Below are 13,666 nucleotides of genomic sequence, written 5' to 3'. Positions count from 1 at the left end.
ATATGTATAACTGATTCACTTTGTTATAAAGCAGAAACTAACACACCATTGTAAAGCAATTACACTCCAATAAAGATGTTAAAAAAAAAAATAGGGCTTCCCTGGTGGCACAGTGGTTGAGAGTCCGCCTGCCGATGCAGGGGATACAGGTTCGTGCCCGGGTCCGGGAAGATCCCACATGCCACGGAGCGGCTAGGCCCGTGAGCCATGGCCGCTGAGCTTGCGCGTCCGGAGCCTGTGCTCCGCAACGGGAGAGGCCCGCGTACCGGGAAAAAAAAAAAAAAATTAGGGGGCTTCTTTTGGTTTCAAGTGTGAATTACTTATATAAATGTCCCTTTAGAATCTGTTTATGTAGAAACCATACGGGATGTTAGAAAATGTTTTCACTTATTTCACAGGCCTTTTGATTTGCTAATATACTTAAGTTTCAATATTCAAAAGTCATTCATGTAACCTTTTCTTTTATTGATGTGGTTTTGAAAAGTTTCAGGTACCTATGTGCAAATGCTTCTCAAGAACATTTCCTTGTCTCTGGGGTGTGCTATGACTTTTACCCTCTCTTTGTGTTTTTCTGGATTATTTTTAAAACATAGTGGTTTGGGCTTCCCTGCTGGCGCAGTGGTTGCGCGTCCGCCTGCCGATGCAGGGGAACCGGGTTCGCGCCCCGGTCTGGGAGGATCCCATATGCCGCGGAGCGGCTGGGCCCGTGAGCCATGGCCGCTGAGCCTGCGCGTCCGGGGCCTGTGCTCCGCAACGGGAGAGACCGCAGCAGAGGGAGGCCCGCATACCACAAAAAAAAAAAAAAAAAAAAAAAAAAAATTGTGGTTTTCAAACATAGTGCATGTTTCAGAGAAAAGAAGAAGACTTGGAGAAGAGCAGAGGTAGAGCCAAGCCCATGTTTCTTCACATGGCCAGCAGAAGGGCAAAGGAAGGCCTTTTCTACTATTTTATGATTGACCAAAATAAGAGAACATTTTAATAAAAAGGTCCCTAATTTTATTCCTGGAAGTCTTTGATTATCTCAGTCTTCTGGCCCAAACTGATAGCAAATCAACAAGCAAGGACTTGAAACAATTTTTCATCCTTTTGCACAGTGGGAGTATGGGGCAGCTGGTAGGGTTAGGGAGTTGGGGTTTTGTTTTGTTTTTTCATTTTAGCAGGTATTAATGAAGGTTGTATATAAATTACTTTATTCCCACATCTTCTCAATTGTTTCTTCCCTTTTTAGGCCCTTTTCCTCTCCTACTTGGCAAGATTTGGCTTTTCATCCAGAGATCTTTTTGCCACCTTTGTTCACTTTTAGCCTGGTGATAATCACCTTGCTGGGTTAAATGCCCACATGCACAGTTGTGCCACTGGCTTCTCCTGCTGCACACGTTCAGTGTAGATGATACATTTCTTCCTGTAAACTTCAACTGCTTTGCCAATTTGCTGACCTTTGTAGCGTCCTCACACAACCTGAACGTCATCATCCTTTCAGATGGACATGGGTTGGACATTGTACTTCTGTCTCAGCTCTTTGGAAAGAGGGAAAGACATAATCTTCCTGCGAAAGTGCGAAAGTGAGTTGAAATGCTTTTTTATGGTTCTTGCTCTGGTCACAAGTCACAAAGGGATTGAACTTCATTTTGGCTGTTGCTGCTTCGGTAATGACCACAACAGGGAAGAGAAGATGGAGTTTTCAGAGAAGTTTCCTCTAACTGTAATCTCTTCATTTGTTTGAGTGTGCAGTTCTGCCTTTCTAATCTCTAGTCAGCCTTTTTTGCCTGACCTACTCAGTGTTTTTCCTTTGAAAAGCTGGGATTTATAATTTTCACACACTTGGAATCCTAGTCATGCATTTAGTTGCCCCTTTTAAAATTAAGGTTTGGTTTAATCTTTTTTGTTGCTGTTGCTGGTGGTAACTTTCTTTCTAAGTTTAAAGAGGCATGTTTTAGACATATTAGGAAGAGAATGGCCTCTGGAGTCAGACATGTCAGGGTCTGAACCTGTATTCCCCATGTACTGATTTTTCACTTCTTAAACTAGTTATATTACATCTCACATGTAAGTTGGTTGTAATAAGAATTGGTCTTATTACAATAAGACCACAGGTCTTATGTGATTGCACATAGGATCTGCTATGAAAATTCACTGACATCACACTTGTAAGATACTACCCAGAGCCTAACACATGAATAACGCTCTGTACACATGAGATTTTTAAAAATTTATCTGAGGTATTCTAATGCTTATTTATTTTTGTGAAAGAATTTATGTTTAAAAAATAAATATATGTATATATACTTTCATTCATTCGTCACATATTTGTTGTACACCGTCTTTATGCCAGGCACAGGTTTAAGAGGTGGGAATCTGTGGTGAATATTTAACAAATATTAAATTTATACAAGATTTTGCATTCTTATGGGGAAGACAGACAATAAACAAAATAAACATGCAAAATATATGTCAAATGATGATAACTACATTAGAAAGGCGGTTGTGCCCTGAGCAGGTAATGCTTGAGTGGAGACTTAAAGGAGGTTAGAGAGTGAGCTGTGTATCTACCTAGGGGAAGAGGGTGTAAAAGTTAATAAACAGTAAGCTCAATTAAAACACAGTTTTCTATTTAAATGTCAAGGGGGTGCTCTCATGCCCTACCATGATAGCAGAGCCCAACAGGAAGAGGAAAACTTCCTTTTGCCTGGCAAGAGCTCAGCCAAGGAAAGACTGTCACAACTCACTCAATGAAAAGCCACTATAACTTCAAAATCTCAATTCCTCCAATGGACTTGTTTACTATAGCCCTCCCAACTTCCTTTCCCCTCCTATAAAAGAGTTCTTCTCTCCTTCTTGGGGGGACTTGCATGTGGCTCACCACAGTTGCAGACCCTGAATTGTTATTCTTTGTTGATCCTGAATAAATCCATTTTTGCTGGAGAAATAACTGGCGGTCTATTGTTTAAGGTCCATAAGGGGATGGTAGGTACATTATTCTGAGGCAAGGAGGTCAGTGTGTCTAGAGTGAAGTAGGAGATGTGGTCAGATAGCAGAGGCTATATCATGAGGAACCTTCTAGGCTATATGTAAGGACTTTTGGTGTCACTCTGAGTGAAAGTGGATCCAGTAGAGAGGTTTGAACAGAAAAATGACATGATCTAAGATTTTAAAAGAAAGCACTTAGGCTGCTCTGTTGAGAAAAGACTATTAGAAGGACTAGGGCAGAGGCAGGGGAGACCAGTGAGGAAGCTGTTACAGTGAATTGCAGGGGCCTGGACCAGAGTGGTAGGTAGCAGAGGAGGCAGTGAGAAGTAATTAGAATCTGGATGTATTTTTGCATATAGGGTTGATAGGACTTCTTGAAGGCTTATTGTAGGGAGTGGAGAAAAAAAGATGACTCCAAAATTTTTGGCCCAAGAAACTGGAGTTGCTAGTCACTGAGAGGGAAAAACTGCAACATTAACACATTTGGAATGGAGGTAAATATGGAGATCAGAAGTTTGTAATGGAAAAATTTAAGATTAAAATGCCTATTAGGCTTAGAAGTAGAAATGTTCATTTGGGCTATAAAGTCATGGGACTAGATGAGAGCTACCAGGGGAAGAGTGTATGTAGACAAGAGATGAAGTCCTGGGCCCCTCTAGCATTAAGAGGTGCTGGAGATGAGGAGGAGCTATCTGAGTTGTAAATACGTTGCTTGTAGTGAAAGTGTAGGGGAATATATTTTGAGGAAAATTATCTATATTCCACCTTGCTTCCCAATTCAAACCCTAACAGAGTGAGGTACTGGCTTCCTGGAATAACAAATATTGCATATCTCTTGCTTAAGAAGCATTTAATACTAGAAATGGTCAGGGAATTTGTACAGAAAGTAGATTTTAAAAAGTCATCTCCACACTGGAGATACTAAAACCCCTAAAAAAAAAAGTCTACAGCACGCATCAGTAAATTTAGAAATGGCTTATAAATACACCAAAAGTAGAAAAGTGGGGTAATGAACAGGACTGGAAAGTGATGGCCAGTGTTTCTAGGCCATGCAGCTGGTTTAGAAATGGTTTGTGTCAGAGACAAGCCTTGGTGCAGGTTTCTAAAGAGAATATGAATTTGTAGAAAGGAGAGAATTTCAAAATCGAGAATGGCCTATTATCCACTGGATTAGTAGGACTAGTTTTTCAGTGAGTGAGTCATTTCTTCCTTATTGTATCACTCAGTATCCCTGAAACAGATGGCTCACTTGGAAGGAGCAATTGAGGAGAATTTAATGAATGAACTATCTGTAAAGGTGTAGGTAGGGTTGAACCGGTAAGAGGGGCCTGGCTAGACCTTCTATAGGCCCAGTGAGCAGGGAAGGCAGCTCTGCTGTCGCTGCAGGAGAGGATCAGCTGACCGTAGCTGTGGCCTTCAGCAGAGGAACGCAGGCACTGCTAACCTGCAGTCTGGCATGGAGGGAAGCAGAAGAATAAATACTCAACCTCACCATACTTCCATTTCCTGATGTCCTGTTGGAGCCTCTCATTGGTGGGATGCAGCAGGAAACCAGAGGGCAAGCAAATCTAGTGATGTGGTCCATACAAGTCAGCCTCCTGGGGCACAGATCAGGTCAGGAAGGATGGAGAGTGGATGGAGAGACAAAATGAAACCATCCAGTACACTTATCTCCATAAGAAAGTTTATAATAAGGTTCTGGGAAAAGTCAGAGGATTATGAGAATTTTGGCACCATTAAGAACTTTGAACAATCATGAATTGAATGATATATTCCCACTCTTTCAAAGCTAATTCTTTAAAAAAAAGCTCACCTTATTTTCCCCTTTCTTCCTTTATTTGGCATCATTGTCCTATTTGATTGTTTTGTTTTGATAAAGCTCTGCTTATATTTGTTATTCAGTATAAAGGCCTTGACATGCCTCTTCCCATATGAGAAGAGTCTGCTTCTAAGCTGGGTACCTATACAGGTTTAAGCTATACAAAGTCTTGCTTGGCTATGGCACTGTGTAGTTTGTTTTCAAACTTTTCTTCTTATTAGTTGTACAGATGGTCCTCAACTTACAATTGTTTGACTTAGAATTTTTCTACTTTTACGATGGTGAGAAAGACATGCATTCAGTGGAAATTGTACTTCAAATTTTGAATTTTGATCTTTTCCCAGGCTAGTGATATGTGTACGATCTTCCCTCCTGATGCTGGGCAGTTAGCTGTTGCTCCCAGTCAGCCACGCAATCAAGAGGGGAAACAACTGATACGCTTATGACCATTCTGTACCCATAGAACCATTTTTTCACTTTCAGTATAGTATTCAATAAATTACATGAGATATTCAAACTTGATTATAAAATAGGCTTTGTGTTAGATGATTTTGCTGAACTGTAGGCTAATACAAGTGTTCTGACCACATTTAAGTTAGGGTAGGCTAAGTTATGATGTTCATTAGGTGTATTAATGCATTTTCGATTAATGATGTTTTCAACATATGATGGGTTTATTGGGACATAACCCCATTGTACGTTGAGGAAGATCTGTAATTGGATAACTTGTCACTAGAGACGGTTAAAATTCTCATTCTAGCAAAATAGTCACTCCCTAAATTGTAATTTTTTCCCTTCCATATACTGTTTCCTGTTAACCTCAATATTTGCAACCATTCTCTTTATGACTCTAAAACTTTCTCACTACAGACACCTCGTGAACATATTTAGTTCAACTATATAAGTAGAGTCAGTAAGATGAGGTAGAGTCTACAGAAAACATGTCACAAAATTATAATATACAGGATGTGTAAAGTTATATTGAAAATTATCTTAGAACAAACATCATAATCTATTAGGAATATGCCAATCATTTGTAAATATCCATTACTTTCTCCTAAATGTGTGTATTTTTTGTCAAGGACTGCTAACTGTTCCCTAATATTGATTTTCTCCTTCTTTCTTTAGTAATAGAACTCTCAGCATTTAACTGAGCACAAGCCTGCTCAGATAAAGACCACATTTCCCAGTCACTCTTTTCTTTTTTTTTTTTTTGGCGGTACGCGGGCCTCTCACTGTTGTGGCCTCTCCCATTGCGGAGCACAGGCTCCGGACGCGCAGGCTCAGCGACCATGGCTCACGGGCCCAGCCGCTCCGCAGCATGTGGGATCTTCCCGGACCAGGGCACGAACCCGTGTCCCCTGCATCGGCAGGCGGACTCTCAACCACTGCGCCACCAGGGAAGCTCCCCGGTCACTCTTGCTGCTACGTTTTGGCCATATGTTTTAGGGTCCGAAAAATGGTATGTGAGCAGAATGCAGCCACACTGGTGAGAGCTGCAAAAGCCATCTTAGACCAGGGATGAAAGCCATGACTTGAGAATGATAGAACAAAGTAGTAAGTGTCTAGGTCCTCAAGACCACAGAGCTGCTATATAAGCCCTGGACTGCTTATGCTCTAGCTCTTACAAGAGAAATAAATCAATGTCTATTTGTTTGAGCTATTGTTTTTTGGCCTTTGTGACAGCAGTCAGACTTGTATCCCAATTTACTCATGGTCCTTCTAATAAAAGCCTGTGTGCAGTACAGGTAGTACAATAGTACAATAGTAGTTGCATTTATTATCTGTTGATAGAGAATATACATAATGACAAAGAGGTATTATAAATTCAGGAAGATTTTAAGTGAATTTTTAAAAATTAATCACAGCTACAAACATTTGAAAACATAACTGAGATATATTGTTTATTGACTCTATTGATAATGCTTGGACTGGCAATGTGGACTTAAGGACTCTGCCAGACCCCTCCTCCACATGAATTTTTGAAGTCCATGGACTTAGGCCTTAGAGTTGAAAATGAGATTAGGCAGTATAAGAGCCAGCTCAGAAGGTGCAAATAAAGTCTGAAATGCCAGGTCAACTATACTGCTGTAGACTATAACCAGGTACATGAAGAGAGCTGAGCCCCAGAGGGTCCAGCATCTAGAGTGGACACTGTGGCAACTTCTCCAACATCACTTTAATGCTTTCCCATCACAGAGCAGTCATCTCACTTGGTGGGGGGGTGCTGGGTTGAATAGTGTCCCCCCAAATTCATGTCCACCTGGAACCTATAGAATGTGACTTATGTGGAAATAGGATCTTTGCAGATATAATCAAGTTAAGATGAGGTCATGCTGGATTAGGGTGGTCCCTAATCCAGTGACTGGTGTCATTATAAGAAGAGGGAAATTTAGACACAGACCCATAGAAAATCACCATGTGAAGACAGAGGCAGAGATTGGAGTTATGCTGCCACAAACCAAGGAACACCAAGGACTGCCAGCAACCACCAGAAGCTAGAAGAAGCAAGGAGGAATTCTTTCTTAGAGTCTTTGGAGAGAGCATGGCTCAGCAAACACCTTGATTTTGGACTTCCAGCCTTCAGGATGATAAGAGAACAAACTTTTGTTTTCTTAAGTCATCCAGTTTCTGGTACTTTGTTATGGCAGCCCTAGGAAACTAATACAATGGAACTGATCCTACCCCCAGTTGCAGGATGGGAATATATTCATGTTTAACAACCAAGGCATGATACATCCAAACAGAAGAGATGCCTGCTGCATTACTGGAGCAGGGTCCAAATGGATCCCTGCATTGCAGATGTTAACTTTTTACTTGCTGGATAAAGAGGGATCAGAGGGATTCAGGCTGATGCAGTGAGGAACATCTGGGAGACTTAGAACATTGGCTACTTATCACCTGGTTTAGAAGCACTTCAGTATTTTAAAACCTATGGAGTTGTATCAGTGTGTGCCAGGCATATGCCTTGGTTGGTCTTTCCTTCTTGCCACTACAGGTGATTCAGGAGTGGCCCAAATTGGGCCAATCAAAATGAAGCTCAGGACTTTTATTCTTTGGCTGGGGGAGTACATGCCCTTTCTCGGGAGATGTGAATGGGAAAGAACCCTGGTTGCTGTGAGCTGAAATTTTACAACCTGGAAAGAAGCTACCCTAAGGACAGAGCCAACAATCAAAGAAGGAAGAACTACACAACTGCAGCCAAATCATTTGGAACTCTGGTCATTTGCACCTGAATCTCTCCCATCCTTTGAACTATTAGTTATTTGGGCCAATAAATTTGCTTTATTGTTTCTGCAAGTTTGAGTTGGTTTTTCTGTTGTTTGTAACTAGAAGCATCCTAACTGATATAGTCCCTGGAACTTTCTTAGCAGATATTTATTAGGTCCTTCTCTTTGAAACATCTTATTTTGATGTCCACTAGTGTAATTATTTTGTAATTACCTTTTACCTTTGTGTTCTGTTAATAAATGAGACACGAGGCAGGCTTTAAGGAAACAGGACTTTGATGAAAGACTACTGTCGTCAATTTTATACTGAATCCTTATTTTAGAATACAACTCAAAAGCAAATAGACACGTGTATTCTCACACACACACACACACACACACACACACACACCCCTGCAATTTACCCAACTGCATTCCGTGCTGTACATAATAAGAACTAACTTGTATTATAGATGCAGTTGACGGACAAAATGGTACAAACAAATGGGAGAGGATCTGTAATCTATGGGGAACAGTGGAAAAATAAAGGAAAGTATTAACTCAAAGAAATATGGCTTTGTGAATAAAATTCTCTTCTTTAAGAATAACTGAAAAATAAATCAAATGGTAGTGCAAGGGCCAATTTAAATACAGAGGCTAGCAAAGGAATGGAGATGGAGAGAGATGAATAGAGGCAGTCAGGGAAAAAATCATGAAGCTGAAACTCCTTTTCCTCTGTCTCAGCCTTCAAAATAAATCTTTCTTTTGCAGGGGCCATTTCAAAAACAGGGCTAAGGAGGGGCAGAAACAAAGCGCCAGTGTCCTCTGTGGCCCTAAAAATGAAAAATTTGAGTTAACTCAGTTGACTTAGGTTACCTTGAATTACTGTTCACCTATTTGCATACTGAATTTGAGGCTTCTTGCTTTATACTCTGCAGTTACTGTCTATACATTGTTAACAATAAATATTAGAAAATGCATTTCCAGATTTAGCCAACATTTCAGTCACCTCTGATTGATTTTGAAATTAGTATATTGCTCTCAATAATAATGAAAAAGAATTTTAGAAAGGAAACCATGAAGATGATAAAGTAGCTTTTCCCAGTATGCAATGCATGTTAAATTGCTGGTGTCTGAAGAATATGGAACTGAGATTTTATCAATACATACAGTATCACACATTTCCTATTTTAGTTGCTAATTAGTATTCAGGTGTGCAGCGGAATACATGAAATTAAATGCTAATGCTGTTTCATTTGTGATTTAACGTGTACAAGTTGTTACTATATACAGCATTACCTTGTCTATGCACATGTATAATTGTTTTTTCTTTTTTCTTTGTAATCATATTATCTTCATGTATCATTTGATTCAATCTTCTAAGGGCATGATATGAATAAATCTTCTCGGTTTCAAAAAAATCATTACCTTCTATAGTTTAGAAATGAAAATAAGAGCTATTTGAGAGTCATTTTTAAAAGGCTTTAAATGAGGGCTTAGTTTAATTGGCCCACTAGTATTGAAATTTTAGCTTTTTCCTATATTTTGTTTCACTTAATATGTGACTAACAGCTACATAAAATTGAGAACCGCCTAATGGAAGTAGTTTTATAAATATTGCATGCCATTTTATGTTCTTCAATTTATACTTCCCTTATCAAGTATTTTTATGTTAAAAAATTTCAAAGTTAATGTGCTAGGAAGTAACTAGCTACTTTAGTTAGTTAGATTTCCTTGAAGAAAATTACTATAATGGTCACTTTTGCTAAAATGCAATTACTGTCACTAACAATCAATCATATTTTTATACAAGAAACTTTAACAACTTTTGAATGCATTAAGAAAAGTAGAGGAAAAAGACTCAGTGTGAAATAAGACTAGACAACCAACCTTCCTCCACCCGAATATTTGATGTGAAAAAACTCAGCTCCCTTTCTTGTAATTCATTTTAATGCCTATCTAAGATCACTGTGAAAGTTTTGTAATATAGTAGTAAGCAAGTTTCTTAGAATATCATTGAAAAATGCTATGTGTATTCAACAACTTGTTACTGTTATTGTTTCTGGTGAATAGTTTACCCCTAATCCATAAGAATCTGTAGTTCTCAAGCTTTTCGAGTTAAACCAAAAGACATAATTTGAAAAGGTTTAACACTGTTATATTCCAATAGATGAAAATATCTCCACATGAAAAGTGAAGGTTAGGAAATACAAACTGTATCGGCTCTTGGCTTTTATAAAAAGATCACTAGTTGTGGTCAGAAACATTTTTTTTTTTTTGTCTCAAGTGTAGTCACATGGAGATGGCATTTTTTCCCAAAAGCATCTGTAATATACTCATGAAGATAGAATACTAAACATACATGAGATTACTGCTACTCAAAACATTATACCCCTCGTATAGTATTGGGAGAAACAGATGACTTGGTCCATACTGTTATTTAATAAGGTGTATTGACATGATGAATATATTTAAGTGGGACATTAAAATATACTAAAGAATATATTATGGGTAAAATAGATTATTTTATGTAGCTATTGTACTAAAACACAAATTAACGTCTCGTAGCATAGGCGATCACAGCTCTGTTCTCTTAATCCTCCCTGTCCTCCTCTCTACCCTCACATCTGTTTTGTTTATTTCCTGTAGTATCTTTAATGGTATCTCCATCCAGCTAGTCTCCTCAACTGGATACATGAAAGGAATTCTGATTCCTCCCTCCTCCTTAGCTCCTTCATTCAATCCATTACTACTCGTTTCCATTTGAATATTACAGGGTGTCTAGTTTAGCCCCGTGTCAGGCTTCTCTGTAACCTCCATAAGGTCTCTGTGTAATCAGTCTCTCTCCTTTGTCATTGTCCTTTCTCCCTGCTTCCAGAGTTATCTTTCCAAACCCCTTGACATGACATATTATTTCCATCCCATTCTGTCTGTTCTCACTCCCTGTCAGCTTCCTGGATATCCCTTCTACTGTGATATAGTTAATCCACAATGTTCTATAACAGTGGGTGCTGTCTTTCTTCCTGGAATACCATTTTCTAGGGTCTCTAATTAGAAAATTATTGTTTATCTATCAAGATCTTCATCTAAAAGGCTTTCTCTGACACCCCAGGCAAAATGAAGTGTTTGTTCCTCTGTGCTGTCACAGTTGTCTGGATACCAGTGGTTCGTAGTACTGTCTGTGTTTCTTGAGCTTTTCTCTCCTCCACTCTGAGCTTCTTGAGGACAAGGACGTATCTTATTCTTTTTGGTATCCCTAGTGCTAAGCTTAGTGCATGATAATACAGTGGGCTCAAAATCAGAGTGAAGAAATGAGGGAATGAAGAAATTCTTTGGTACTTTTAGTTGTGAACAAATTTCAGTGCTATTACTTAAGGATTAACATTCTGTCCAGAAACAAAGCCACTAAGAAAAATGATAATTTTAAGCCAAACTATAAAAATTAGCTTTACCAATTCACCTCAAAGTAAAATCCATTACAATTAGAGGTCATTCTTCATTATTAGGAAGCCTCTCCATTTTTATGGATTCTTTTTTTTTTGTATTAAAAAATATGAGTTGTACATGACCAATGGGTAACAGCAGCATGCATCATTATTTGTTAATTAAAAAAATTCCAAGCAAAGGCAAAACATTCCAGGATAGCTGCTGGACATTAGATTTCTTTCATTTCCCTCAAAGCTAAAGCTGCCCATAAAGTTCATCTGGTGGCGATTTTTTGAATGTATTTTACATTGAGATAGCAGCAGGCCAGTGCTATCTATAGAAAACTGCGTTTGTTTCTACTGCCAATATGTGCTTTTTTTCCTACAGTTCATCTGTTATCAGAGAACTAATAAAGGTGTTTCTTTATGTCACTGTCATGCTTTCTAGAAAAGGGAAAAGAATAATAACATAAAGGTCAACATCTTCCCTCTCTCAATTAACAAAGATCTTACAGTTCTTTGATTTAAAGTACATTTGCATTAGACACCATTTTAATCTGGCCATGACCCCTGAATTGCTTCAGGAGTGGCTCCTCCTTCATTCTAGGGATTTCGGTGGAAATGACAGCCCCAGTGTCCTGCCAGCTTCTGCTGTGGGAGCGGGCAGGAGACCCAAGCCTGTTCAATCATAGTATCTCATCCTTCTGTCTTACAGTGTTTGATGCAAGTGGTGGGCAAATGATCTGGACAAGGCAATTTGGAACCATTCAATGTGTGTGTGCGCGTGGGGGTGGGAGGAGGAGAGAAATGGCTTATTTATTTTTTGCATCTCAAGATGTAAAGATGCACACTTGGGAGATACTGGCAGTTATGTCTTCTGACAGGTGGAGATAGCCTGCTTAGGGTAGGAAAACATGACCCTTACACACAAAGAGAAGCAGAGACTAACATAGTTGAGAGATGGTGAATAAACCCTAATGATACTATTTGCATCCCTGAACCTAGCTATGCCTGAAGTGAGAGCCATCCTTAAATTTCCAGGTATACAAGCCAATAAATCCCCTCTTTTTTTCTTAAGCTAATTTGAGTTCTTGCAACCAAAACAATATACATCAGAGTGACATGATTTAAAAAACTAAGTGTTATGGCTGTTTAAGTATGAAATGTCAGGGTTAAATACATAAACTCATGATCTGTTACCACATGGGAAGTAGATTCTGGACATGGACCCTCTGACATCTCTCAGTGTTTTCTGCCCTAGAACACTTGAAAGTTCTAGCAAATCATTTTATTTCATACTCTCCTATTTTAAATACAACTTTCAGTTGATTCACAGTAAAAGTACTAACGTGGTGTGATGGCTTTTCCCCTGTCAATTTCCCCACCTTCTCTTCCCATGTGGTTTCAGGTTAGAGGTGGCCACAATAGAAATTTGAGAGGGATTTGGCACCAAAGGGCAGCCACTTCTAGGCTCAGAGGATTGCTGCAGGGCAGGTGCTGTTGAACTTGGTGCGTACTGTCACAGACCTGCTGTTGGCATGGAGGACCTCCTGGGCCCACAGCACCTCCAGCTGCCATCGAACTCCTTCAGCTTCTGAGAATCCTGGGCCGGGGGCACATACAGCTCTGTAGCAGAGGATGCTGGCTTATCTTACAAGTTGCCCAAATCACTGGGACTGGAGGCAGTGCTGATTAGGTGAACTTTCAGTTTTTCCTCGCAGGCTGCAGTTTGTCCTTGGTTGCCCTATTTCATGTCCATCTTCTCTTCCTGACTGCTGATGCTCAGGCTTAGCACCAGATTTAGAGGCGGCAGACATCCATGATTGCATAAGGCTGATACCTACAGTAGTGAATTCCTTGTTCTCTGTCACTCATACTGGCTTTGCCTGTCTGATGGAACCCTAACTCACAAGCAGTCTGGTTTTTGCTATTCATTTCTAAAGCAATCTGAGGGCTTCTCTCTTATTGGGAAACAACACTGATGAGGTTGAAAAAATACAGGCTTTGTACTCAGGCTTTACATGCTACCTTTGGCACTTTGGCACTTGTTATCTGTGTGTCTTTGACCAACTTATTTAATCTCCTGATGCCTTAGTTTCTTCAGCTATCAAATGGGGACGAGTATATCTGCCAATGGGACTGCTATTAGGAGTCACAAAGAAATAGCATTTGTTTTGCCACTAGACTATTGTTCATTATTGCAGTCCCAGCATGTAGCTCAAAAATTACTATATTGTACCTATTCC

The 13,666-nt window shown here is 39.5% G+C and overlaps 1 pseudogene; it reads right to left on the bottom strand.

Moving 5' to 3' along the window:
• Positions 1 to 1,189: 1,189 nt before the first annotated feature.
• Positions 1,190 to 1,627, bottom strand: LOC102976709 (60S ribosomal protein L26-like; annotated as a pseudogene).
• Positions 1,628 to 13,666: the final 12,039 nt, after the last annotated feature.

This window comes from Physeter macrocephalus, chromosome 2 (genome assembly GCF_002837175.3).
Source record: "Physeter macrocephalus isolate SW-GA chromosome 2, ASM283717v5, whole genome shotgun sequence".
Lineage (NCBI taxonomy): Eukaryota > Metazoa > Chordata > Mammalia > Artiodactyla > Physeteridae > Physeter > Physeter macrocephalus.
Note: the sequence above shows the minus strand (reverse complement) of the source record. Positions and strands in the feature narration are given on the sequence as shown.